Source organism: Zeus faber (assembly GCF_960531495.2).
Source record: "Zeus faber genome assembly, chromosome: 16".
NCBI classification, from domain to species: domain Eukaryota; kingdom Metazoa; phylum Chordata; class Actinopteri; order Zeiformes; family Zeidae; genus Zeus; species Zeus faber.
In genome coordinates this window covers 16,838,349-16,865,639 of record NC_137202.1, presented here as the reverse complement: position 1 = coordinate 16,865,639, position 27,291 = coordinate 16,838,349, and the positions used below count along the sequence as shown (strand labels likewise).

At 43.4% G+C, this 27,291-nt stretch overlaps 1 pseudogene across 1 annotated transcript in view; it reads left to right on the top strand.

Moving 5' to 3' along the window:
* The window catches only part of LOC307242241 (calcium/calmodulin-dependent protein kinase type II subunit gamma-like), a 62,969-nt pseudogene that overhangs the window by 19,046 nt on the left and 16,632 nt on the right, over nt 1-27,291 (top strand). Inside the window, exons 3-13 of the transcript XR_013844773.1 lie at nt 11,947-12,006; nt 14,766-14,820; nt 15,842-15,907; nt 17,235-17,307; nt 19,320-19,422; nt 20,409-20,492; nt 20,720-20,814; nt 22,573-22,695; nt 23,243-23,326; nt 23,448-23,490; nt 24,170-24,229. The product of XR_013844773.1 is annotated as a calcium/calmodulin-dependent protein kinase type II subunit gamma-like (transcript). The remainder of the gene's footprint in view (nt 1-11,946; nt 12,007-14,765; nt 14,821-15,841; nt 15,908-17,234; nt 17,308-19,319; nt 19,423-20,408; nt 20,493-20,719; nt 20,815-22,572; nt 22,696-23,242; nt 23,327-23,447; nt 23,491-24,169; nt 24,230-27,291) is intronic.

Here is a 27,291-nt window from a genome sequence, read left to right as displayed (position 1 = left end):
GTTTTTTGAAATTTGGAAAATCAATCTATTAGATGGGGGTGTGATGGGGGACCGTTTCTCCAGCAGAGAGAAATTTGTTGTGATATTTCACAATTATTTTAAGTAAAATAAAAATTTGATCGATCAAAAACCCTCATTTTATAATCAAAAGGCCGAAGACTAGAACCTATAAATCCACACACTTGGCCACTTTAAAAAGAGGCGAGTAAAAGTTTAAAACTACTCACTTTAATTTATTAAGTATTGCATACCTGTTTTGTCTTACCTCTTAGTAGTAAACAACACTTACAACACTGTGTCTATCTTACCCTTCAGTATGACACTGTATTGTTGTAGCCCACGACTATTCATCCACTATCAAGTTTAGAATAATCTTAAATCATCACACGCCACGCCACACTACAATACGTGCATATAGACACACGCACATACTTTGGATTGGGAAAACACGGCTGCCACACAGTTTTTAAATACTGTTACAGGATGCTACTCCCGCTGCGTCTGATGTTTATCAGGAATTAAATGGAGGCATTTAGTTTACCTTCTCAAAGCTATGCAATACCAAACACCTCAAATATCAACAGTTTATTTATTCTTCTGCCCTGATTAGATCCTAGGGCTGGGAGATATATCGATATAATATATTGATATTGTGATATGTTTGGGATTTTGGTTATGGTGATATTGTGATATAGTTACAGTAAATGTTTACACCCATATTTGCCCAGCCATATTAGATGCTACACTAAAGCAGGTGGCCTGGCTACCTGGCCCTTTTCATGCAGTATTTGCTGTATAGTTTTGAAATAGCCAGTCTGATTCACTGACGAACAAAAGGGGCTTTACCTGTATGGACTTCTGGCTTATTACCGTACCATATGTCATAAATGACAAAAGCAAAAACCCTTTTGTGCTAATGACAAGCTTAAAACAGCGGGCCAGCAACCCACCCCAAAAATAAATAAAAATACAGACTCTTAACAGCCTGACATTTGAGCTGGTATAGACATTCAGGTGAAACAGGAACAGGAGCACCTTGTACTGGAAAACATCACAGTGATGCCTCCAGAAAAGCGCATTTTCAGGAATAGCAAAATGACAGGTTTAAAAAAGAGGTTTGAATGAAATTCTGTTGTGTACTCTTACTCCTTCCATTGGCCCGAGGCTCATTAAACGTTGACAGTGACTCCTAAAAGACCATCAACCGTTCCTTTATGTCAGACAAATCAAAATCACTATAATTGGACGGAGGTTTTACGTAATTTGGAACTTGAGTTCTTACTATGCCTTACGCTGTCTCTAGACAGCTCCACTAAATAAAGCTGAAAGCCCTTTTTAACCAACCAAAGCTCAACTTGGCCCTGAGAGGCTGTGTTTGTGCACCCATATTATGGCCCCACCCATCATTTGGCCCAGTATATATTCTGGGTCACTGCCTGTCATCCTACCGCTTTGCTTATTCAGCTCTCCGCTGTTGGAAGCAAGCCCTCTATAAAGAAAAGAAGAAGGATTTATTATGTTGGCTGCGGACCTCAGGGCATGTGCTGGTACGCGCACATGACCCGCAGGGATAGTCACCTGCTATGCATCCGCTGTATCGGCCAGGCACACGCCAAAGCGGTGCTCTCGGTCCCTTTCTTTCGTCTCGACTGCTTGGGTCTGCCGCTCGCAGTCATCCGCCAATCGAGCCAAAATCTTCGGTTCCCTCCCCAGTTTTCCCCGTACTGCTGAAAGGCCAAAGAGTGTCCTGGGGGAAGGTGAGAGGAGGAATCGGCTCTTCCGTCCTCGGGCCTTGTTTCGAGGCAGCGCTCCCCCACCTTTCTTGATCCCCCTCAGCATCCATGCCAGGTGGATCAGGAGGAGTTTGCCGCGCACCAGGAGTTGTGGGACTTCCACGCAGCCCAGTGGGGCTCCGAAGTGAAGGAGGAGGGGGAAGGAGAAGAACCAGCTGAGAAGGCCCAACTCTGTGACTCAGAAACTGTCTCAGGGGCCTTTCCACCAGCAGCTGCTGCACCTCCTGGAGCAAGCTGTGGCAAATGGGCGATCCCAAGGACAAACCCCGAACCTGCTGCTCCCTCCTTGCTGTCCGGGCTGTATTTTACTCCCTGGCTGCGTCCCCTCCTGGTGCTGGAGGATTTCACCAAGGAGGTAAGGTCGTCGTAGGCCACTCCACACAAGACGGGTTCCCCTATCCAGGCGTTCAGCAGTGTTCGACCCTGGACACCTAGCCGGGGTTGGGATACCTGGCTATGCGCCCCCCCGGAGGAGTCGGTAGCTGCCTACCTGTGCCCCCTCCCTCAACACAGAGAAGCCTCAGCTGCCATCCGTGGAGGGTAGGCTGATGGTGAATTTGGTGGAAAAATCCTACAAGGCCGCGGGGCAGGCTGCGGCCCTGCTTAATAAAGTCTGCCTGCTGCAGGTGTACCAGGTGTGGTACACCTGGTGTGTGGAACAACAGGTGCAGTGCTGTGTCCTGGGCTACGCCACACACATTCACCAGATTCTCCAGTCTCTACATGACGGCGTCAGCACTGGCTGTTTTGACAGCAGCCAGGTGTTGCGTGCGTACGGTTGAGAGTGGTTCTGGTCAGGTGATACAAGCTCAGCTGTATGTGTAATCCCCACCCACGAGCTAGGCGGTGGGTTTGGGGGGGTGGTTATATCGCGGTCAGTGAGGGTGGTGGTTGTGCAATATGGCATAGTAAGAATTCGAGTTCGAAATGAGGTAAAATGTTTGGGTTGTGCTACAACCCTGGTTATACGAATGAAGAACGAGTGTTCTTACCGGTGTCATATGTCAGAGGAAGTGTGACAGGCAGTGACCTAGTATATGTATATACTGGGGGGCAGGCCACATAATGGGTGCCCAAGTGGCCCAAACTCAGCCTGTCAGGGCCAAGTTAAGACTTGGTTGGTTAAAAAGGGCTTTCAGCTTTATTCAGAGGAGCTGTCTGGAGACATCTTAAGGCATTGTAAGAACTCTCGTTCTTCAGTCGTTAAACCAGGGTTGTAGCACAAACCAAACATTTTCATCTGACAACGACAATATTTTAACCCTCTCAGACGCTGAAAAAATTCATCCAACAGCCTTGGAACTGTTCTTGTTGGGATGGTGGAAGAGTAAATGCAACAGCGTCTTGGCAGATGGACCTCAGGGATTCCCCCTTACTTGGTTCCAGATGTACCAGCTTTTTCTTCATGATTGTGACTCAATAAACAGTCAACAAGAGCTCAGCCATTTGTTTGTGTAATGCTAGATGATGTGCACAAAGGCCTCTCAGGAGCTTTCCAGATAAATGTCTGGAGCAGCAAAACACAGGCCAGTTTAATACTTTTCACTTCCTGAAGAGCTTGATGACGGGCAAACTTTCTCTGGGAATTGTATCGTTCCTTCCCTTTAATCCCAGACCCACTTCTGCACTTTGGAGAGAGTGGAGAAGAGAACAAGAACAGGAAAGAACCTTTTTCTTCTTTAAGTCCATCTAACATGTCTATGTTCCAAAATAACCCAAAAACCCTGTCAGATCAAATTCCAATTCCAGCTTTCATATTCCTGCATCCCACAACAAGAAACATAAAGGGAAGAAAGAAAAAAATACTTGGAAAATATGCCATAAGTCAGTATTCACATATTATAATATAAATCTTTTTTTTCATGATTAAATTGAACTTTTTGACAATTTTGATGTCTCTTGATATTATCTGTCACATAAAGTGACACATGACACATTTACTCTCAGTATACAAACCTTAAGCTTAATTTTTGTTTCACTGTGATGCCAATAAGATGCTTCAGAGAGAACAATTTAAGTAACAAAAATTTGGTTGTACAAGCCACAGAGCCCATTTATTTCTTCTTTCTTTCTTTCTTTCTTCCTTTCTTTCTGTCGTTCTTTCTTTCCTAGTCGGTATTGTATATTTTACTGAGTTTGCCTCTGGGGGTCTGTCAGGGGCTGTTGTCTTTCTGCCTAATTTGCATACTGCGGAGGTGGACAGTGGGAGGGCGGCAGAGGGGGACAGATACAGTTTAAAAATGGAGGCTACTTTTCGTGCTGCTGAACAAGCAGTTGAGATTCCAAACGAGTGGCTGCCCCTCAGTTAAGGCTGGTTTTGGTTTTGGTCATTAGGATTGTCTAAAACGGGCAATAATACTATACTATACCCTATGTTGTCTTTCATTGGTAGGGTATCATCATGATGTTTAATTTGTCACATTGTGATACCCGAATTTTGTAGTGATAAGTAATAATAATAATAATAATAATAATAAGGGCCAAAACCACAATTTTTCACAATATTGTTTTAATGTACAGCGATCAGCAACAACATTAAAATCACTGACAGGTGAAGGGAATAACGTTGATCATCTCATTACAATGGCACTTGTCACAGGGTGGGATATATTAGGCAGCAAGTGAACAGTCAGTTCTTGAAGGAAGGAAAAATGGGCAAGCATATGGATCTGAGCCACCTTGACAAGGGCCAAATTGTGATAACTCGACGACTGGTTCAGAGCATCTCCAAAACAGCAGGTCTTGTGGGGTGTTCCCAGTATGCAGTGGTTAGTACCTTCCAAAAGTGGTCCAAGGAAGGACAACTGGTGAACTGGCGACAGGGTCTTGGACGCCCAAGGGTCATCGTGGGGAGCGAAGTCTAGCTTGTCTGGTCCGATCCCACAGAAGAGCTGTGTAGCACAAATTGCTGAAAAAGTTAATGCTGCTATGACAGAAAGGTTTCAGAACACAACAGTGCATCACAGCTTGATGCGTATGGGGCTGCGTTGACGCAAACCAGTGCCCATGCTGACCCCTGTCCACTGCAGAAAGCGCATACAATGGGCACTTGAGTGTCAGAACTGGACCATGGAGCAATGGAAGAAGGTGGCCTGGTCTGACGAATCACCTTTTCTCATGTGGATGGCCAGGGTTACGGTCCGATCCAATTGAACATCTGTGGGATGTGCTGGAAAAGCAAGCCAGATCCATGGGTTACCTAACCCATATCCATATCCCTAATCCAACCCTAACCTCACCTCGCAATTTACAGGACTTAAACAATCTGCTGCTTACGTCTTGGTGCCGGATACCACAGGACATCTTGAGAGGTCTTGTGGAGTCCATGCCTCCACGGGTCAGAGCTGTTTTGGTTGTTATTAGTGTTGGTTTAAATGCTGCGGCTGATCGATATATACTGTAACACTGTATTCCGCATTTGAAATTGCCTTTGAAAATGGCCAAATATGCACGTCCAAGTAAAGGTGAAAAACGACATTTGCTAACTTTACCAAAAATCAGAAAAATCTAGTAGCGTTGTAGTGAAAATACTTACATACTTCCATACATATATGCAGTGAAATGTCAAATTACAGGGATAATGAATTATTTCAAATCTTTCAAAACTTAGGTAAAATTCATATTGATCGTAGTCGTGTGGCACACTGACCCTTACACACACACACACACACACACACACACGCACGCGCGCGCACACACCAGCAATCATCCGGTAATTGTCGGATTTTGACCGGAAAAATCTGTTTAAGTCCGACATATTTAAATCTCTCCGGTCGTAATGTCCGGTGAAAATAATTCCCTCCAAGCACAATTTGAATTAGTGCTGGGTGGATCATTTCGATTAAAAAAAAAAAAAAAAAAGAAAGTCTGCAGATCTATTCATTTCCGCCCTCGGCAAATTGCAACGGGACGCTGATCTGAAAGCTTCACCTCTGACCAATCACGTTTGTCGATCTAGAACTAAGCCCCGCCCCCTCCCTGGTGGACAGGTTGCGCTTGTAAACACAGTAGAGACACACACACGGAGCGGAGACTGAGCCGCAGCGTCTGGAACTCTGAGGAGAAACAGAAAGATGATGTATCGTTGGAACACATACATCCATAGTTTTGGTTTTTTTTTTATTCCGACACAAAGTAGACGATAAATATTCTTTGTGTAAAATATGTGGACGTGACGTCCCGACGAAGACGGACAACACCACAAACTTTATTATTTATTTAGACCTACTTTCCATATTTATTTTGTTTTTGATTTGATCAAAATGTTATTTTAGTGAAATGTTAATTAAATCGGCTGCACTTCTTCATGAACAGAAATTATTTGATTTCAAGTAGTAATATTCTTAATTTTTATTTATTTATTTTTAAAATGGCTTTCACTGACGGCACTTATTTTATCTTTAATATTCAATAAAAAAAGATTATACACATTCATGCCTTGAAGATGTCTTTTCTCTATAAAGCCTGCTTATCAGTTGTTTTTAAGCACAATAAACACAGATAATATCAAATTGGGAAAATCGGGAAATTAAAATCTTCCAAGACACGTTGGCCGGCACCAATTTTTTTTCTAACGGAAACTCTGGCACACGTACCGCTTGGATTACTGGCTGAATACCGGCTGAAGGAGGGAGAGAGGTTAAGAGGTTGCAGGAGGACATAAGATAAGCAACACCAAGATAAGAAGGGCTGATAAATCATTTTTAAGAGGAGCGGAAGGAGAACTCTCATTAGAGCTCTGCCTCCTGGACGCCGGGCGGCATCGTCAGCGAGATGCCGGGATGTGAGCCTGACGAGGATCCGATCTAATTTTAGTATGTTAGTCTGCTCCAGGCTGCACTGACCCCCTCTATCTGTCTGTCTGACTGTCTGGCCGGCTGTCTGGCTGTCTGTCTCTCATTTGTCTCCTATCTGGTCTTTCTTACGTTCTCATTCATCTTACTCTGTATGTATGCTGTGTTGACGGTGCAGAGGTCACCGTACTGCAGTAGTAGGGTTCCTGCTAGTTCTGGTTGAGATCAACAAAATCAAATATCGACATATTTTGTGACAAACACTTCAATATTGATATTTTTATGATATTTTGAGAATGACTACTCACGCTTTCATAAGATATTGATGCACAAGAAATATTAGACAAACAATCATTAGTAATGTGCACATTATGACCAAGCAGGTAGAGGTATTGATAAGTACAGAACAGTCTACGAAGTCGTAATGCAGCCTTAAAGACAACATTTAACTATATCGCAATATTACAATAACCAAAATCCCAGACACTATCTAGTCTCATGTCACTGTTTTGATATTATATTGACACATCACCCAGCCCAAGTTCCTGCCAAAGTATGTACTGTAGTTGCAGAGGTTTCTGGAAGTTTACTCCCTAGCTCAGTACATCCACATTTCGTGGTTGAACTGTGCCAGCACCCAGCCTCCTCGTCGGTAGCGGAAATCCCAAATGCGGCCTCCAGCGTTGAAAATGGTTTTCATGGTGGCATAAAACCGTTTTGATATGCTTAGTCGATGCCAATGCCAATTCATAGACAATCAACACCTAGAGACTAAAAGACTCAGAAACCTGGAGAAGTACTCAGAGTTAACTGGAATACCTCAGAAAGACATTTATGGAATCAAATGGACTTATAATGGCTTTATTAAGAGTGAACACACACGGACACATGCTCACAGGCGCACACACACACACACACACACACACTCTAAATTCAATTTTATATCACGCTGAAACGCATAGCTCTCCTGCACAAAAGCAAATATGTAGAAAACTGTCAGCGGATTAGGTGAGTGACATTTCACCATGTTAAGCTATGCAACACCACGGAGGGCACACAGATGTCTGTCTTATCTAACAGCATTAGTTGATGACACTTTAGCTCTCTCGCACCCTCTCTCTCTCTCTCTCTCTCTCTCTCTCTCTCTCTCTCTCTCTCTCTCTCTCTCTCTCTCTCTCTCTCTCTCTCTCTCTCTCTCTCTCTCTCTCTCTCTCTCTCTCTCTCTCTCTCTCTCTCTCTCTCTCTCTCTCTCTCTCTCTCTCTCTCTCTCTCTCTCTCTCTCTCTCTCTCTCTCTCTCTCTCTCTCTCTCTCTCACACACACACACTCACACACATTCACACACACACACGCTTAATTGCTATGACTAGACAGCAGAACCTAAGAATGGTTGCGTGCGTGTGCGTGCGTGTGCAATCATAGGAAGACTGCAAGAGGAAGTTTATCAAATCATGGGATGGATTGATGTACTTTTTCATTTCCCGTTCCCAATGCTAAACTTAAATGTATTGTCCTATTACTTTAACAGAGCCTTAAAGATGTTACAAGAACTTTATTTATGTATTCACATGTACCGTACCTATACTTTGTTTGGGGTCGTTAGGACATAATAATTAATAATACATTTTTCTCCATTTGAGACATGTCAAATGAGCAGGTTAAATGTCTCTTAATATGTGACATGTTTAATATGGCATTTGTTGTTGTTGTTGCGTTGTGGTTTTTATTAATGAGGATCTTCCTCAATAAGATACCAGATTTTACTCTGCCATCGCATCGAATATCAGATACCGGCAATACGATTAACTACCATAGTTACCTCATAATTTCGTATTGTTTTCGTTGTTACGTTTCTAGTGTCTGGTCATCTTGAATGTATTAATTTTCAAACGTTTCCCACAGCGTCAAGTGCTCCTGCTAACCTTTATGATCTTCTATTGTTTTATCTTCAGGTTCTGATTGTAAGCTTCTGTTGGTCCGTTTGAGTCGTGCAGTTAAGGCTCTGTGCCTGAAGCAGGTATTTAGAATTTTTGCAGTTTCTATGGAAACCCCCTTTTGTGATTCTAGGGTTTCTGAAGTGGATCCCCTGCCAGCATTGCCTGCCATTACCGACATAATGAAACCATCATCACATGGCAGCGCTGAAAAAATAAATAGTCCTAATATCACTGTCGCATTATGCTTCCAAGAATCCAGGCAGTCAAGCCAGGATTATTATAGCAATGAGAGGAAGCATCTGGAACGCAGATTGGGTTGCCGACTTTCATTTTTATATTCTCTTCTGTACACTGAGGTATCGAAGTGGAGAGGATGAGAAGACACCTGTACTGTACACATAAGCTCATGCACAGGTTTTGGACATACTGTGATGAAAATTACCTTATTGTTCAATGAACATCAGTTCTTCTCTTTAACATGTTTTTGAATTCGTACAGAGATATTGTGAAATGCATTGACAATCTCCCACATTTATTATGATAGTTGCTTCAATGTCCAAGCACTTCACAGACACACACACACACACACACGCACACACACACACACACATACACACACACACCCACGCACACACGCACACACGCACACACACACACACACACACACACACACACATATACACACATACAGACATACTTAATCATACACACACATAATCAAACACACACATTCACACACACACACACACACACACACACACACACACATACACACATATACACATATACAGACGTACTTAATCATACACACACACACAATCAAACACACATTTTCACACACACACGAATATATACACACATACTTATTCATACACACACATAATCAAGCACACACACACATTCACTCCCAATCACAGACCCATAGGCGGTCCATCTGTCCCAAAGGTACACAGCTGGTGAGAGTGACCTTCAGCATAACCTTGACCCTTGACCCAGCCCTCTCAGACCACGCTAGATCGGCTCGCTGTATCTGTCCGTCAACAAGAGACTCATCCCACAATAATCTGATCCGCTAGGGATGGACAGATTTCAGTCTTTTACCACCAACACTGATTCTGAATCCCCAAATTCAGGGTATTAGTTAAGTATATACAGCCAGTATTACTGAACAGCATAAAGATTTACTTTTATTTTGGGGCATTGAGATCAAATCCATTTTCATCTCTATTATAGACGTATGGCAAATAGCAAATCACTTTTGTAAAAGGACCAATCAGTAATATGTGGCAGCATTTTATTTAGCAGTAAATACTTTGTGTCAGTTTCAGGACACCGTAGCGCACAGGAATTGGAGAGGTGAGAGCAAAGAGGTTCTGGGTTCGTTCCTGGTCGTAGAGGAAGAGACGTCAGCAGCCTACGACCTCCTTCAGTGCTCCATTGTTACTGATCCATCCTTTGAACATGACATGTTTGATACAGCTCTGGCATCAGAATTTTGTGTTGAGCGTATTCTGTGTGACCAGATACTATCCTTGTGTCCGTCAGATATTTTATCCCGGTATCAGTCCCTCCCTCACAGAAACATCTGCGCCAACACACTCCCAAGCACACACATGTGCAAACATCATCCCCTGACCATTACAATCATTAACCAAACACAGATTGTGTGAAGGCAGAGCCCAGGAGACTCATTTAACTAAGTGCAGAAAATTTGTGCTGCAGCGGAAGATTTTGCGTGCGTCCCTGTGTGTCTTTGTGCCTGCCTGTGCGTGCTTGCATGTTTATGTTGAGAAATTCAGCCATTTCTTCTTGTTGATATTGCTTGCATTGCGCTGTCGACTGGTCTACCCATTTTTTTTTCCCAACCACCCTCTGTGTATAGTCGCTCTGCAAAGATTGTCGGCGGCATCGTTGTTTCACGTCGAAGCCACTTGACTAGTTAGCCACGCTATCATTTTGAACCTTTACGGCCATAACATTGAGGCTGTTTGACAAAGCACAAGAAAATAATTTGCTCCTTTTTGCCGCTTGTGTTAAAGTTTTTTCCTGTACTTTGTGCCAGTTCATAGTAATTTAAATTAAATTCTGTATCTAAAATGACGAGGATTCGAAATCACGGTTTCAATGAGTATAGAAGAGTTTTAGGAGATTGGAGAGAAAGGGTGGGTGCGTGTGTGTGTGTGTGTGTGTGTGTGTGTGTGTGTGTGTGTGTGTGTGTGTGTGTGTGTGTGTGTCTGATTTACAGTACAAATTTAACTGCATGTCAACAGAAATCTTTCTTTTTTTGCTGACATGACATCTTTCTTAAATTTGTGCCACCTTATTGATCACCGACCGGGAAATCCTCCTCTCGTCCCCCTCGACACGGTGTGGGGTGATCTCGCGCCGTGACCTCCGACAGCGCTGGTCGTTGTAAAGAATAAAAGACACTCTAATGAGGAGGTAACATTGGATTGGAACACAAGACCGTCTGCTTTGGGGGGATGACCTCGCTTTCCATTAGGCCGCCGTGCAGCTCAATTATGCAGACGGGTCCACACGCACCGCAACCCGTGTCACCCCTGGAATACAGAGGAAGGAAAATTCATGTAGAATCTCATTCATTCGAACCCCCACGAGAATGAAGGTCAAGTCGCTAAAATCCAAACATAAAATAAATGAATTAAACTGATAATACTTACGCTGTAACTTCACCGCTAACTGTAACCTGTGTGGGGCCGGCGCATATAACAGGGAGCCGTCCAGGTGTCAGTGTGCCATAGAGTCAACTTTTGTTTTTATTGTTTTATTTGTCAGGGACAACAGCCATTAATGAAGAGTAAAACTGTACACGGGCCAGAGTTAGCCCAAAAGGCAAATCTCTTGCCACTGGCCAGATGATGAAAGGCAGCCTAAAATGGAATGCGATAAAAGAAGTACAAAATTGGCGCATTTATAAGCAAAGATGACAGAAAAACATAGACTACAGTGTGTGCGGGACAATAGAGATGCACATTTAATAGTACAAAGCAACACATGAGTGGGAGGATACAACAAGATCAGGGCCAACGTGCTGTATCTGCTCTTTGTAGCTCGTGGGAGAGGGGAATCCACGGCTGGTTCCGTTGACCACTGTAGAAGGGTTTCTGTTGTATTTTTACGTTGTCCTGCTGCGCTTGAGTCTGTACGGTTATGCTGTGCTTCTGTTTGTCTTGCTCCCCAAGTTGGTTCGTCAGGAGTATCTGTCTTTTCTTTTCCCCTCCTCCTGTTGTGTTTCGCTAGAGGTGGTTCCTAATTTGTGGTTCCTTTGACAGAGCGGGACCGCCGTGATTTCATTTAACTCTGCAAGTTTCAATCATCAAATTCTGGCACTGACCTTCATGTCCATTCTCCTTCTCTCTCTCTCTCTCTCTCTCTCTCTCTCTCTCTCTTACTATTTCCCCAGATCACCAGAAACTGGAACGAGAGGCCAGAATCTGTCGCCTGCTCAAACACCCAAACATAGGTGAGTCCTGCCGGGAGGAGGAAAAAAACAAAACAACTCTTGCACGCACAGGCTGATTGATGGGTGAAAATTTTGTTTAATTCCGGACTTCATGAGATAAAACATAGATAGACATGAGGGGTGTCACGGTTCAGATTCAAAGTAGAAAATCGATTGGAATGATTGATTTCGAACTTGAAAATCACAAGCAGGTCCTCGATCCTTCGCAAATCTTTGTGGGTAATATTGTCCGACATGGTCGCCATATCGGGGCGGTCAAGATCGGAGGGTCCTCGCGCCGCATCCCTCAACGCACACTGCACCCGCCCACCTGGCACCAGGGCTGCGGGACCAAAATTCAAGTAGAATTTGAATATTACAAAAACAATAGAACAATAAAGCTCAATATAAGTTCATCCAGTTTGTTGCACAGTGAACGCACATTAGAGAGAAATATCCCCTGCAGCGGTGTTGCCGAGTTCGCAACGGCAGAGACGCACGAGCACACCGGCGCGTTTCCGTCTCCCCCGGCGTTTCAGCCTGTGTTGTAAGGGAAGCGCGCGCGCCTTTGACCTGAATGTCCAGTGATTCCACAGATGTGGCGATGAAAGTGGCAAATAGACCCGACCGTCACCGACTAGTGTTCACGTCCTCTAGTGCGGAGGTTCCCAACCACCGGCTCGCGGACTGCGCTGGGTCTCGGGGCGTTTGCCCATCGGACCGGGAGCGACCTGCAGTGCGGCAGCAGCAGGAAACGGAGTAAATTAAATACATCAAGAGTTTTTATTTGCTTTCTTTGGAGAAAAGAGGTAGTCGTTAGGCAGGTAGTAATTTGCCTTTTACTACCGCTGTTCCCCTCTGGCAAAAATAGCATCCGTTTTTCTGCACTTAGTTTGGTGAGTAACTTAAAAGTAGTATAATAAGTTAATTACTGTTTATTATTCTGTAGTCTAGTTTTGATAAAGCTCTTAACTGTTCAGGTGTGTTTAAATATTCCCATATTTTTGTTATTATTTATCATTTTTAAAATTCAAATGAAAGTAATTTATTGTGGAACAAGTATTTTTCTTTACAAATCAACACTTGGTCGTTCTAATAATAGCAACAAAAAAAATCGAACCATGACCTTAAAATCGAGAGTGAAATCGAATTCTGGATTTGGAGAATCGTGACACCCCTACTAGACTTGTGTCAGCACACACTCATGCAGATAATGCTATCTATCAATACATCAATCTGTCTTTCACATCAGTCAACAAGTCTTGTTCTGGATTGATGGGTCAATGGGTCAACATCTCCAATATTGATTTTCTTTCTTTGCCTACTTGCTTTCTTACAATATTAATTTCAACATGTTTAGCTGACCAGTTGGTTGCGAGTTTTTTTTTTTTTTTCTCTCATTTTTTTATGAGAAATCACAGAAACTGAGGCGTTCCCATTTTTTCTATTTCACCACACTCTCATGCAAATGGTGTAACCTCTTCCCAAGTAAACATCGGTGACCTGATATGAAATTTCCAAGGGAAGCTTTGGGCAATTATATGAATGTGCTTTTTATTTAATTATTTAACTTAAACAGTGAGGGAGGATGCTTCCCTCTTGGTTCTAACACGGGGGAGCTCTATTTACACTCAACAGGTCTTCTGTAACAGTTCTAACAGGGACAGAATTATTTGTTATTTTTCATGTTGAGCTCAAATGTAAAGTTCAGTCCAAGATCACTGTGGCACTGGGGCTCCCAAGTGGATTTGTAATAAAAAAAAAAAAGCACAAAAGGAATAAAACCTGATTTCCCATAGGGCAATTTGTTTGTGGCAACAAAACAAGACATACACAGTACATGCACAACCCTTCTCCCTCTCTCCATCGCTCCCTTTCTCTCGTAGAAAACTCTCTCCCGAATTTGTCTTTCTCTGTATGTGCCCATGTCTACACCTCCCTCTTTCTATCTCTTTGTGTGTCTCTCTCTCTCTCTCTTTCCCTCTTTGTTTCTCCGACCTATGTTGACACGGTACCCGTTCATCCTGCCTTACTCGCGGTTGCCTAGCAACAGGTGAAAGAGTTTCACTGTATTTTTGACCGGAGACAGAGAGAAGAAGAAGGAGGAGGAGGAGGAGGAGGAGGCGGCGGCGGAGGAGGGAATGGGGGGGGGGGGGGATACATGTTGCTGCAAACTAATCAGAAAAATGGGACGCATACCTTCAACATCAGGATCCAGGAGCCCAAATGAGCACACCTGCACGCCGCCACGTGCAAACTCACCTGGCCACACCCACATACGTGTCTGCAGCTCTGGAGTGACTCTACTCTTGAACACCCTCATGAGAACACTCCCCCATGTTTTTATGGACTGTTGTCTTAAGGGCCCTGTTGTCTATTTTTGAGTGTGTGTGTGTGTGTGTGTGTGTGTGTGTGTGTGTGTGTGTGTGTGTGTGTGTGTGTGTGTGTGTGTGTGTGTGTGTGTGTGTGTGTGTGTGTGTGTGTGTGTGTGTGTGTGTGTGTGTGTCTGTGTCTTGTGTGTCTGTGTCTTGTGTGTCTGTGTCTTGTGTGTCTGTGTGCGTATTTGCATTTGGGTCTCATTAAAACCTCTGGGCGGTAATTGATAACAGTACACACAAACACTGCACACAAATGTATACACAACTACAAACCATAAACTTGTATGCAAACCGACTGTACACACCTCACACACAGGATCTCAAAGGTGATGGTTTGCTGTCTTGTTGTCGTTGTGGAATTTCTACCCATTTCTGATCGAACTCACTGTCTCTATCCTTCAGTACGACTCCACGACAGTATTTCAGAGGAAGGCTTCCACTACCTTGTCTTTGACCTGTAAGTATCCATGCGCATACATGCCGTGCACGACAATCACAAAGGCGGTTAGATTTGAAGTGAATTTGGCAATTCGGAACCCGTCAAAGGAAAATGCTATGAACGGTTGGATTGAGCAGGATAATTATTCACTTTCAACTAGAGTTGCCGCCGTTACAGGTGTTACCGGTGTTACATCGGTGCATTACTTGCCCACCAGTCATTTATTTATTTATTTATATATTTTTAATAAAACCCATTTAGTTAATTTTCGTTATCAAATAAAAAAAACTCTAATTTCTAAAATACTAAGCGTGTTATCAATACTTTGTCGGACGCTACAGAACTAAAAGTGAAAGTGTCAGCTTCTTCCGCACACAGTAGAGTCACAGCACAGTCTGCACAGTCACAGATTTCACGTATCCGGGGAGGAGAGAAAGGCGGCTATAGAAGACCTCAGATCAGGTCTAGAGCGGTTTGGACCTGTCTCCCTCTCCATGCGCTATTTGCGCTCCGCCATCTCCGTGCCCCGCTGTTCCCCGTTCCTCCCGACCCTCTGAGAACATTGTGGTTTTTTATTTTAGACGTATTTAATTGGACTTTTTATTTTACTCCGAAACAAAAAAAAAACAAACAAAAAAAAAAAAAAAGCATTTCGAAAAAATTCCCTCACCCTGGCATTCCTGCTTTCAACTTCAAATTATTTCATGATCAAGTGTGAATCTAACCATCAACGTCGTAGAGGTGGATTTATTATGGGTTAGTGCAGTGAATAGTTTTCATTGGATTCGTTCTCACAGAAAAGACATTTATGTCCCATTGCGGTAGCGCTGTATCATCTCTAACCGAACATATGGTCTCTTGGGAACGCAAGCGGATGCAAACGCAGCACTTTTCATTAACACGCTTATTTGTGTGCGTGTGCGTGTGTGTGTGTGTGTGTGTGTGTGTGTGTGTGTGTGTGTGTGTGTGTGTGTGTGTGTGTGTGTGTGTGTGTGTGTGTGTGTGTGTGTGTGTGTGTGTGTGTGTGTTCCGCCCACAGTGTCACGGGAGGAGAGCTGTTTGAGGACATTGTTGCCAGAGAGTATTACAGCGAGGCGGACGCCAGGTACGTGGCCCGGCTCGCCAGGCTAATCCATCTCACCTGTGACTGACACGCACACGTTTCCTCATGGACCCCGCCAATATCATCGTGAGATTGCTGTCCAAACCTGAGTAAAGAGCAAAAACGAAAATGATATATTTTTTATTATATATATATTGGATTGAATCTTTTTTTTTTTATGTTTGTGTATTTTTGACTACTTCTCAGTTTCTATAAGTATGTTGATCTGAAATATAATTTGGCAAATTCACTCTCTTGACTCTTCTCTTTGGGGGCAAACAAAAATGTTTTGCACTTTCAAACACTGAAACACAGAGCTTGGTGACTCTGAGAAATTGCAAAATCACAGCACCGGTCCCCGGGCAATCCCATGCTCTGTTGTCAGAACGAGGGAAACGCTCGAGGAGAAAAATGTACAGTAAATACGGAGAAAGAAGGCGCGAGCGCGGATGTGCACTGATTAAATCCACAGCCATGACTGCTTATGGCGCATTCACCAAACCACCGAAGCGCCAAGACCCTTTCCCGGGGGACTCCATCACACGTTCACAACATGGGATCCTGTGTTGAGTGTTCGGTGGTCTCCCCCATGGTCGGTTTCTGTGGGGTGCCTTGGATGATTTGTACCTGGAATGACATGCACTTTGGATATGAAGTGGTTGACGTGGTTGACAACGGGGCAGCAGAGGGTCGACCCTGGATGGACGGGTGGATGGATAGCTGGACCGACGGCTGGAAAACAGCCGAGCATGTGAGCCAGAAAGCTAGCGTTTACCACTGGCACGATCAACGTCTCAAAATTTCCTGGAAAATTCCCTTTTTCAGTTCATCTGATTTCACTAATGGCTTCTCTCTGTTACTTGGTCTACGATGTCCTTCTAACTGTCCAGTCCAGAGTTTTTCCAACTTCTCGAAACTCTTTGAGTGCTCGAGTCGAACATGAGTTGACTTGTGTCCGTTTGGTTGGTTTTACTGTTTTGTTTTACTGTTACCAGTGCCAAGAGGAAAACAACAGCTATCGCCTCGTATTTTTGATCAACTATGAGGAATAATCTGTTGAGGAGTTACTTTATTTGAAATTCTTCACGTGACGGTTTCGATTTTTTTTCGTTTTAGTGGTTTCAAAGGTAACGTTAATGTTAACCATAACCTCCCACCCCCCAACTCTCTCTCTCTCTCTCTCTCTCTCTCTCTCTCTCTCTCTCTCTCTCTCTCTCTCTCTCTCTCTCTCTCTCTCTCTCTCTCTCTCTCTCTCTCTCTCTCTCTCTCTCTCTCTCTCTCTCTCTCTCTCTCTCTCTCTCTCTCTCTCTCTCTCTCTCTCTCTCTCCAGCCAATGCATAAATCAGATCTTGGAGAGCGTCAGCCACATCCACCAACATGACATTGTGCACAGGGACCTCAAGGTGAGTCATCGTATCCTCGGCAACCAACCATCCACTGGACAACGTCACCGCATGTCACAGAAACAATGCACGCACGCACGCACGCACACACACACACAAACACACACACGCACACCCAAACACAATGAAGCGAGGAACAATTGTGCACTTAAATACAAAGAGAAATAAATCGTAAGCCTTCTGCAAATCTCTTGAGTTTATTATTATTTGTGTACGTGTTCCTTCCAAAAGGGAAAGCACGATCACAAGCCTGCGCATACTCACTTGAACCCACTTGTACAGCTATTTGTAGCATATTTTCTCTATTTTTGCCTTCAGACCTTCCTTTCTCTCTCCCTGCCTCTCTCTCTCTCTCTCTCTCTGCCTCCCAGACGTCACGCCGTGACGTTTGAAGCAAATTATGAGTCTCTGTAGTTGTGTCTCGGGTGATGATCATCCCACCTCCATCTCCCCGTCTTTCTCCCCCTCTCTCTTTTACTGTCTCTCTCTCACCGCCCTCCCACCCCCACCCCCACCCCCACACCGTCTTCTCCCTCCCATCCTGCTGTGCCGGTGACGAAGGCAGTCTGGCGGCTATTTATAGCCGGGCGGTGGGTTAGATGGTGACTGGTGATGCTTTATCCCTAAACAGCAGGACCGCCCACCCCTGGCGGACGCCGCAGCACTCTGACCTTCTCAGCCATGTCAGCTACCCCTCTGCCGACGTTTTTGGCCTGATGTCGAAGATGTGCTGTTGGAGATAGTTGTGTTAATATTTGACTTGTCTCGTCAACCAAGAACCAGCGATGGACCAATTACCACTTACCAATTACCAACAACATACTCATTGTCATTTATGGCACCAAGTCAGGGTGGGACTGGAAGTTAATCAGATCAGCAAAACATTGGCCATAATGGTGTCAAACACACAAATACAGTACACACACACACACAGAAGACATAAGAACCAGTACAAAGACGGATAGATAGACAGACAGACAGACAGACAGAGTGAGACGGGCAGAGTGCTGTCTGTTGGTGGTAGTCTAGGTTACCATGGTAACTAGGGTGATGTCACCCGGCTGCAGCAGTGCCAGCCTAGGGGACTTGTTATGCCACCTCCCCTCTATTTATCTTTATCTGGCTATCTATCTTTCTTTTGTCCATATTCCTGTCTCCCTCTTTCACTCCTGGGTAATCTATCATCCAGTGCTGTTGTATTTTCTACCCCTGCATCTTATTTTTCATTATCTCTCATTTCATGGCCCTCCCTACCTCACACGATCATCACTTATAACTCAAAGCTTTCCTTCTTTTCTGATGACGCACTCCAATTTGCTTCCATTTAATTCAACTTTATTTGTAACTGTGCGAGTGCAACAAAAGTAAATTAGTGCTCCTGGTGTGCGATGAAAATTAAACACAGAAAAGGCAACAAAAATAATGCTGTCTGAGATATCAAGAGAGCGAAAGAAAAAAAAAAACAGAGACTCTGTAGTGTATATCTAAACTGTAAAATGGCCATGAGGTCAGCTGAGCGCTGCTATGTTTTTTTTGCCGGGCCAGACGGTTAAAGGCCTGACTAAAAGCTTACTGGAAAACGGTTGCACCGCTTACCCACTCTAAGTGTCAGAGCATGTCTTTGTCATTTGATGATTGATTAATATGTACATTGACTTGATAAAAGCTCTTTATTTTACTTATTTGGTTGACGAATATAAATTATTCTGGGGGGAACATCTTGTATCCCTTTCTAACTACAATGCCTTTACTTCCATATAAGTCAACTGGCTGCGAGAGCCTCCATCACAGATAGGGGGCTGTAGAGGCGGCGAGGATATTAAAAGCTGCTGCACGCAAAAACACTTTCACCTTTTGAATTTGATTCCATTTTCAGATTGATAAACGTAAGACACTTTATTAACTCTGGTGTAGGGACAGAACTTCAAATTTCATCCAGTTGTGTGCGTGTGCGTGTGCGTGTGCGTGTGTGTGTGTGTGTGTGTGTGTGTGTGTACCATTCACTGTTGTAGCCAGAGAACCTGCTCTTGGCCAGTAAGATGAAGGGTGCAGCAGTGAAGCTTGCAGACTTTGGCCTGGCCATCGAGGTGCAGGGGGACCAGCAGGCGTGGTTTGGTAAGGGATCACGCACACACACAAGAATACCACCACTGCTGGTTGAAATAACACATGCATTACATTTGTTCATTATATATTGTTTGTTTCAAGATTCAAGATTCAAGATTTTTTTATTTGTCACATACATATACATACTTTCATACATATATGCAGTGAAATGTAATGCAACGCACCCGGTGATAGCACACAATATGTCGTAGGAAAAAATAAAAAATAAAATAAAAAGTAGAAAATTCCTTTCATAGACCGACTAGCTGACTCCTAAAACGTAATACAGTAAGTGGAATAATTATAGAATAAGATAAAAATATATAGAATAAAATACAATAAAAATAAATTGAAATAAAATGGAATAGATAGAAGGAATATGCCTATGTATATACAGATATGTGCATTTAAAGTGGCATGTGAATTAATGTGAATTAAAGTGGCATGTGAATGTGAAAAGAGTGAGGTAGTGTTTGGGATAATACAGCACAGTATACAACAGTACGGCGCAGCAATACGGCATCACGAACAACCCTGAACAGTGATACAGTATGCGGTACAGTATGCTACATACAGTACAGTAGGTAGTGGAGCCTAGTGTATGGCTCAGTGAGGACCCCTGGTGAGGTCAGCGTTGACAGTTCTAATGGCGTGCGGGAAAAACTTTGTTTGTTTGTTTGTTTGTTTGTTTGTTGTTTACCTGTTTACATATTTACGTATTTAAGTGAGAATCTAAACTTTTATTATATAACCCGCAATATAATTTGAAATGTTTTGACTTCATCAAAGGATCCAATCAAAAAAAAATTCCAATCACTGGTAGATCTACGTGGTCTGTCACACGTTATTTAATTTTAATCGCTTGCCTAGATTTTACCCAGGTGAAAAAGTTTTAAAAAAATACAATGTTAGCATGTCTGGAGAAGATGGAAGGAGGGATTCTTTCCTTAGCAACATATTGAACACTTTTGTGCGTGTTTGTATGTTTTTGACAGGCTTTGCAGGCACTCCTGGCTACCTATCCCCAGAGGTGCTGAGAAAGGACCCCTATGGCAAGCCGGTGGACATATGGGCTTGTGGTCAGTCTGTTCTCTGTGTGTGCGTGCGTGCGTGCGTGCGTGCGTGCGTGCGTGCTTTCTATTGAAAACAAATGTTCATAAATATGTAACATTGTTTTTTTTTGGAGGGGGGGGCTGTGAGAATTACTTTTGTCCTCCCTTTGCATATTTAGCATATTCATACAGATGTACATGTTTTTACATCTTTATGTACATCGTGTGTGTGTGTGCTTGTGCGCACATTTTAGGTGTGATCCTGTATATCTTGCTGGTGGGCTACCCTCCGTTCTGGGATGAGGACCAACACAAACTGTACCAACAGATTAAGGCTGGTGCCTATGATGTGAGTATTCATTTATTTACATGTGTGTGTGTGTGTGTGTGTGTGTGTGTGTGTGTGTGTGTGTGTGTGTGTGTGTGTGTGTGTGTGTGTGTGTGTGTGTGTGTGTGTGTGTGTGTGTGTGTGTGTGTGTGTGTGTGTGGCCATTGGGGTCGTGCCCTGAGATGTGCTTGAGTTGGTTTGGCAGACCCTTGTGGCATATTAACTGAAGTCTTTTGAAATGGTTGACGACTTACTACACACTACATTGTATACATTACATACACATACACACTACATACTACCTTCTACATACTACACACTACACATTACATACTACATTATACATACTACTGTACAGACTACATACTACACACTACATACTACATACTGCAGGCTACACACTACATACTACACACTACCTACTACATACTACTGGATTCCTCTAGTAGTATGTAGTAGACACGCTTGCAAGGCTAATATGACACCCATAATAGCCCACTGCTTTGTGTCATGTGTGTAATCCTAAAATGCGCCGGTATCCTATTGAGGGGATCGTCTCCACTTTCCAATGACCTTGAACAGGAATCGGTGTGTGAACAGAAAAAAGGGATAAATTAACTAATTGCCAATCAATCGATTAATCAATGGATGGGTCGCTGTCCTTAGCCCCAGTATGGAGTGAGAGAGTAAAGGTCATAATGAACAGTCTAGAATAAAGGGTCTAAACATGCAAAAGGGGCGTTTGAGGTGGACTACCTCAGCCCCGATCCCCTTTCAACGAGAACCACAGAAGTCTTCATTGCATAAAATTTGAAACACAAGTTCTTAACAGATCAACCAATTGGAATTATGTACTGTGATTCCTTTGTTGAGAACTTGGTTAAAATCATATCTGTGAATTTGCACCAAATGAAGTTGTGCAAGAGATTTTGAAATTCAATTTAGTTTTGGTTTTAAATGACTTGCTGCTTCATATTGCATGACTCATCTTCATCCAGAGTGATGCCCTCCGTGAAAGCGACACCACTGACTGATATCAGATCTCTCTCGCTCATCCTCTGGGAGCCTGGAATTTATTACCCATATTAATTTTAATGATTGGAAGCAAGCGCATATAATGAATGTGCATAATAAGAGCACAGGAAAGAAATTGCCTTTGTAATGGCGTAGGCGTCTTGAAAACTATTGATCTTGTACGAGTAGCTTCCACCGTACTTCTAACTCTGTCTTTGATTTTGTGTGCAACGTGCCAAAACAGTCAACATTTCCTTTTACTTTTGGATTTCCTTTTCGCAATGTTGAAAATAGTACATTTGCTTATCTTAGAACGAAAGCTACTTATTCGTTATAGCCACTAGATGGTGCTATTGAAAAAATGTCAAACCTGCCTGTAGAGGATGCCTCAATTGATATTCTCTAACTCCCTTTTACTTACACTTGATGCACAAATTTGACCTTTTGGCCTCCGATCAGGCAAGTTGCCACAGCCGAAATAGAGGAATTTATGATAAAACAATAGAGCTGGAGAACCCCTCCTCCCTGTCGATGTCGACACCACATGCACGGCAGCTCACATGAACTATCACAAGGAAACTGATTTTTGTCGTAAAAAGACAAGTGTGGCTTCAGAGCAAACTTCCTGCCACTCATTCGTGTAGGTTTTAACCACTTATTTCTTTCATTTATGAAGGCTGGGAAACATAAAATTCATCCCCTATACAGTTTCTTTCGACTTTCAGTTTTTTTTCATCACTTGTCCGGTCTCCTCTTCTCGTTTAGTTTCCGTCTCCAGAGTGGGACACCGTCACCCCGGAGGCCAAGAATCTGATCAACCAGATGCTGACCATAAACCCAGCCAAGAGGATCACCGCCGACCAGGCCCTCAAACACCCCTGGGTCTGCGTAAGTCCACCACCCCCCGGATGTCCACACACACACAGAGAACAACACACACACACACACACACACACACACACACACACACACACAACACACACACACACACACACACACACACACACACACACACACACACACACACACACACACACACACACACACACACACACATACAGACAGACAAACAATCTAAGCAATTCAATTCTGAAGCTTCTCTTTGGGAACGACCACAACTGAAGATTTATTTCATAGGAATCACAGGCACTGATGATTATTTTCTCCTGTTTTTTGTTTAGACAATGAGTTTAACAAGTTCATCAGATCAGACTTTATTTAACAATTTGACGAAGAAATTTAGCAACACTATCGCCCTCGCTCTTGCAAAACACACCAGAAGGGTGAGGATAAATAAAAGGCTGCTGAAGTCAGACGAGGTGCAAACGGGTCGGAACTGTTTAACTTCCTGCCGCTTAAGATGCTGATGCTCTAGGTTGACATCTTGACTTGTAATAGTGATGAGCTGATGATGTCTTCCTCCTTAACAAACCAGCAACGCTCTACCGTGGCTTCCATGATGCATCGCCAAGAGACTGTGGAATGCCTGCGCAAGTTCAATGCCAGGAGGAAACTTAAAGTGAGTGTTGGCACAAACGCTCACGAACACACACACACACACACACACAGACAAATACAAATAACATAAGGTAAAATAGTATCTTATCTTGCACAGCTTATCTTATTTTGTGTCTTTTCAGGGTGCCATCTTGACAACTATGCTGGTGTCCAGGAACTTTTCAGGTAAGGACATTGTTGATCATGTGGACCACATGACGCAGGTCCTGTTACAGCAGATAGCATAAATATTGAGGTAGCTCATACTTATACAGTCCATCCAAGCGCCTGTACATTTAGTCGATTTTAATGCCGCTGTAAGGCACAATCACAAATGAGCTGTCTCGTACTTGTCCACTGGGGGAGTATTCATAAACGAATAAGCGAGTACTTGAGGATCTAGTTTGTGCTGAGTAATGTGATCAAGCTCGACGGCGAAATCATTCCGATCTCTGGGTATATTTATTCAAGATTGAGCCATTCATTCACGGCGCATCATGGACTTTCTTAGAGGGTTTCCACCGCTACCACCACGTCTTCAAATAGAAACATCAGGAGGGTGGCCCTGGACCGAAAGCTATTTTCTATTAATTCTAATTTTGGATTTAGGTTGCCTTTTGGCCGAATTCAGCAGCCAATCAGGTCGAAATATCACCGATGCTCCACATGGCGACACACACACTTTGACAGAATAAGTCGTGGACCGACTGGTGCCTGGCGCCAATCTTCAAAAAACTTGATGACAAAAAGAAAAGATTTCCTTAGAGCAGAAAGTGAGACTCTGTCAGGGTTTAGGGAGGCTCCCGTTCCAGCCCCCCAAAAAACCTACCCGCCCGTTGCGACTGAACACCTCTCTGTCCAATAGTGGGACGGCAGCACACCAGTCCTGCTGCCACCACCAGCACGGCCGCGCTGGCACAGGAAGGTACGTCTGCTGGCGGGGCCTGATCCAGCCTGGCGCTGCCAACCTCGTCCTGGGTTTTGTTGGCATGCGACCCGGGCTGCTTGCACCCCCCCCCCCCATCCACCCCTCGCACGCCGGCTCTCCTGCTGGCAGACTTCTCCCATACAGTAATCAGTTTACCATTGAGGCTTCCCTTGTGATACGCATAATAATGTACACACTCACACACACACACACACACACACCTGAGCATGTGCTCTGACAAAGTTTTCTCTTCAAAGGACCAGCTATGTCATGTGTGTCTGTAGTGGCCATTTAACCAGGCCTGTCAGAATCAGGACATTTTAGTTGACATTTATTTGTCATAGAATCAATTGTGATTAACAATTCGTCTCGAATCGTCTTTTTCTGTGCATTTTATGCCATGATCACGATATAAGTGTGTAACCGTGTATTAATACGCACCCATCTTATCAAGAACAGCCATTCATTGCCGTCGAACATCGGAACGCGGAACGTAAATGTTCAGGTAGACAGTTAATTTTTCTGAAGCCGAGTGACGGAAACACGGTTAATTCACATTTTATTAATTGCGATATTTCTAACATTGCTTTCTAAATTCCCCTTAAGTTTGGACATAAGACTGTGGAATCTTGCGATCAAAACAAAGTGATTGCGATGTGATCATATAATTGCGATCAGTCGCAATAATTAATAATTAATAATTGGTAATTAATAATTCTAACAGCTCCATTCAACTAATCCCAGAGCATGCCTCTCTGACTCTCTGACATTCACATATTACTTGAACTGGTTCTGGACGTAAATTGTGTCCTGTAATACTTTTGGATCACAGAAGAAAAAAAAAAGAAGAAAGACTGGCCTCCATTCTGGTGGTGAATGTGATTCCTTTGAATGAGATGAGTTTGAATCCCCCAGTACCTGGCTGTCGCCCAGTGGATGCCTGCCCGCGCCAGCTGCAGTCCTCCCTTCGCATGGCTCTGGCCTGAAGGCCAGCTGCGCATGTGTGTGCGTGCACTGTACAGTCTGCCGGCCTGCATGGGACACAAGTTGCAAAGAGCTCTCTATTATCTCCCTTTTCTTTCTCTCTCTCTCTCTCTCTCTCTCCCTCTCCTGCTCTCTTGTTTCTGTGTGAAAAGGATAATACTGGCTGATGCCAGTCACATGACCGCCCGGGCCACAGGCTCATCGGCTGTTCGACATGAGGCCAACTTTGAACGACAAAATGGACTTTGCGTGATTCCTCCAAGTGTTTTCCTCCTTAAATAACTGCTGCTTGAAATGATATGGGAGTTTTGGAGATCATTTGACTATGTGTCCCTGACCTTTATATTTAAGTCCATACGCTGCTGCCCACTTCTGCCAGTAGTTTTTGAGCTCACTGTGTTTGTGTGCCAGTAATGATCCTATTCGTCTAAAGTCGAGCTGGCTGGCTTCTGCATTGTTGAATATGAGACAGGACACAACTTAGTCCGGCATACAGCGTATCCCAAACATGTTGCGTTCTGGTGCATGAATACCCTGCAAGGGAAGCCATTTTCTCTCTACTGATTATGTCAACCTTTTTCATATCAAGGACCCTCAATTTGATTCACATTAGGCCACGGACCTCATTTGATGAGATTTCTCTTGATGTCCCTGGAATACCAAGTGGAGTAGATTTTTTTTATTGTTAGATATGATTGAGTCCAAACTTCCCTACCTGTCTATACTTTAGTTACAGAGATAACAGGGGAACTATAACTACCATCACTATATTTATTGTACATTATCTAATGTCTTAATTAAACAACAACAATTAAATAGCAAACCTCTTTCACGTTCAAAAAGTACTATATTGTAAATAGAACAAACTTTACATTTTATGTACCACAGACTCATTTCACAACATTTCACGTTCCCTTTCGGCCCTCTTTATAAAGAATCTTTCTTCACACAGTGACCACAGAATCTGCTCGTAAAAGTGGAAGGCGGTATATGATTGAAGTAAGGCACACATACAATCAAAACTTCCACCTCGGTTGACATCTTTTGTGTTCCTTCTAGGATAGCGCGGGGCAGTGAGTTATTGTTTTGTTTCGCAACGTGTGAAAGTAGGAACAGAGCAGGTGCCTCACGCTACAGTGTCATCCGAGTATTTTTTCGGGAGCGGGGCTCCTACTCGGCCCTACAAACTGCCCCCTGGCGAAGCTGCGTGCTGGAATATCACGATTGCTGTGCGAGTTGCATGCCCAGCCTTTTGGATGTGACCCCCACAACCCATCCTCATAGCATGAACTGTGGAAGTAATTCAAGCAACGAGCCCCGTGGGACAAACTCTTTTTGCCTGCAGACACTGTTTCAGATTGAATTAGGTCGATGTTGAAATGTCTTTATTTGGTTTTTTTTGTATTTTTATTGCCATCATTGTCCTCCTTCCTACTTTTTTCAATGGAAGGTAAGGGTGGATCTACAGTATGAAACCTGGTTTTAAGATGGTTTTGAGTGTATCTATTGTGCACACGGTGCGGTTGCGTATGCGGCAAATGCTCGTTTGCATGTGTGTTTACATATATAGTCTGTCCCTTTTGATGTCATTTAATTTACGTCTGTGTTTCTATGGGAGTCTTTTCCTTTCTTTGTTTTGTTGCGTCAAGGTTTGGTCAGGAGCATGGATGAAATTTGTTTTTGACGTCTGCTTATAGGCAAGTCTCTAAAAGCGGAAACTTGCCTTGAATTTTATGGTGTGATGAAATAATAGGCATGCAGGATTCTTAGCTGAGGGATATCTGTGAACGGAAGACATGTTGTAGGCTTTATTTGACCTTTTTTAATTTTTTTATTTTGGCATTTACCGAGCACTTATCACCAAATTTAGAAAAATAGCTTATTTAGTGGCACCTTAGTTTGGAATATTTTGCTTGACGTCATTTGAAATGTCTATTCTTTTGTTAGTATAGCTGAGCAGCACCAAGGTTGCGAGGCTAAGAAGAATCACTGCCAACGTGCATTTCAGGGCATTTGAAGGGATTTTCCGCTTAAAAACAAGGAAATGCTTAAAAACCCAACCCCTCCTAATTAAG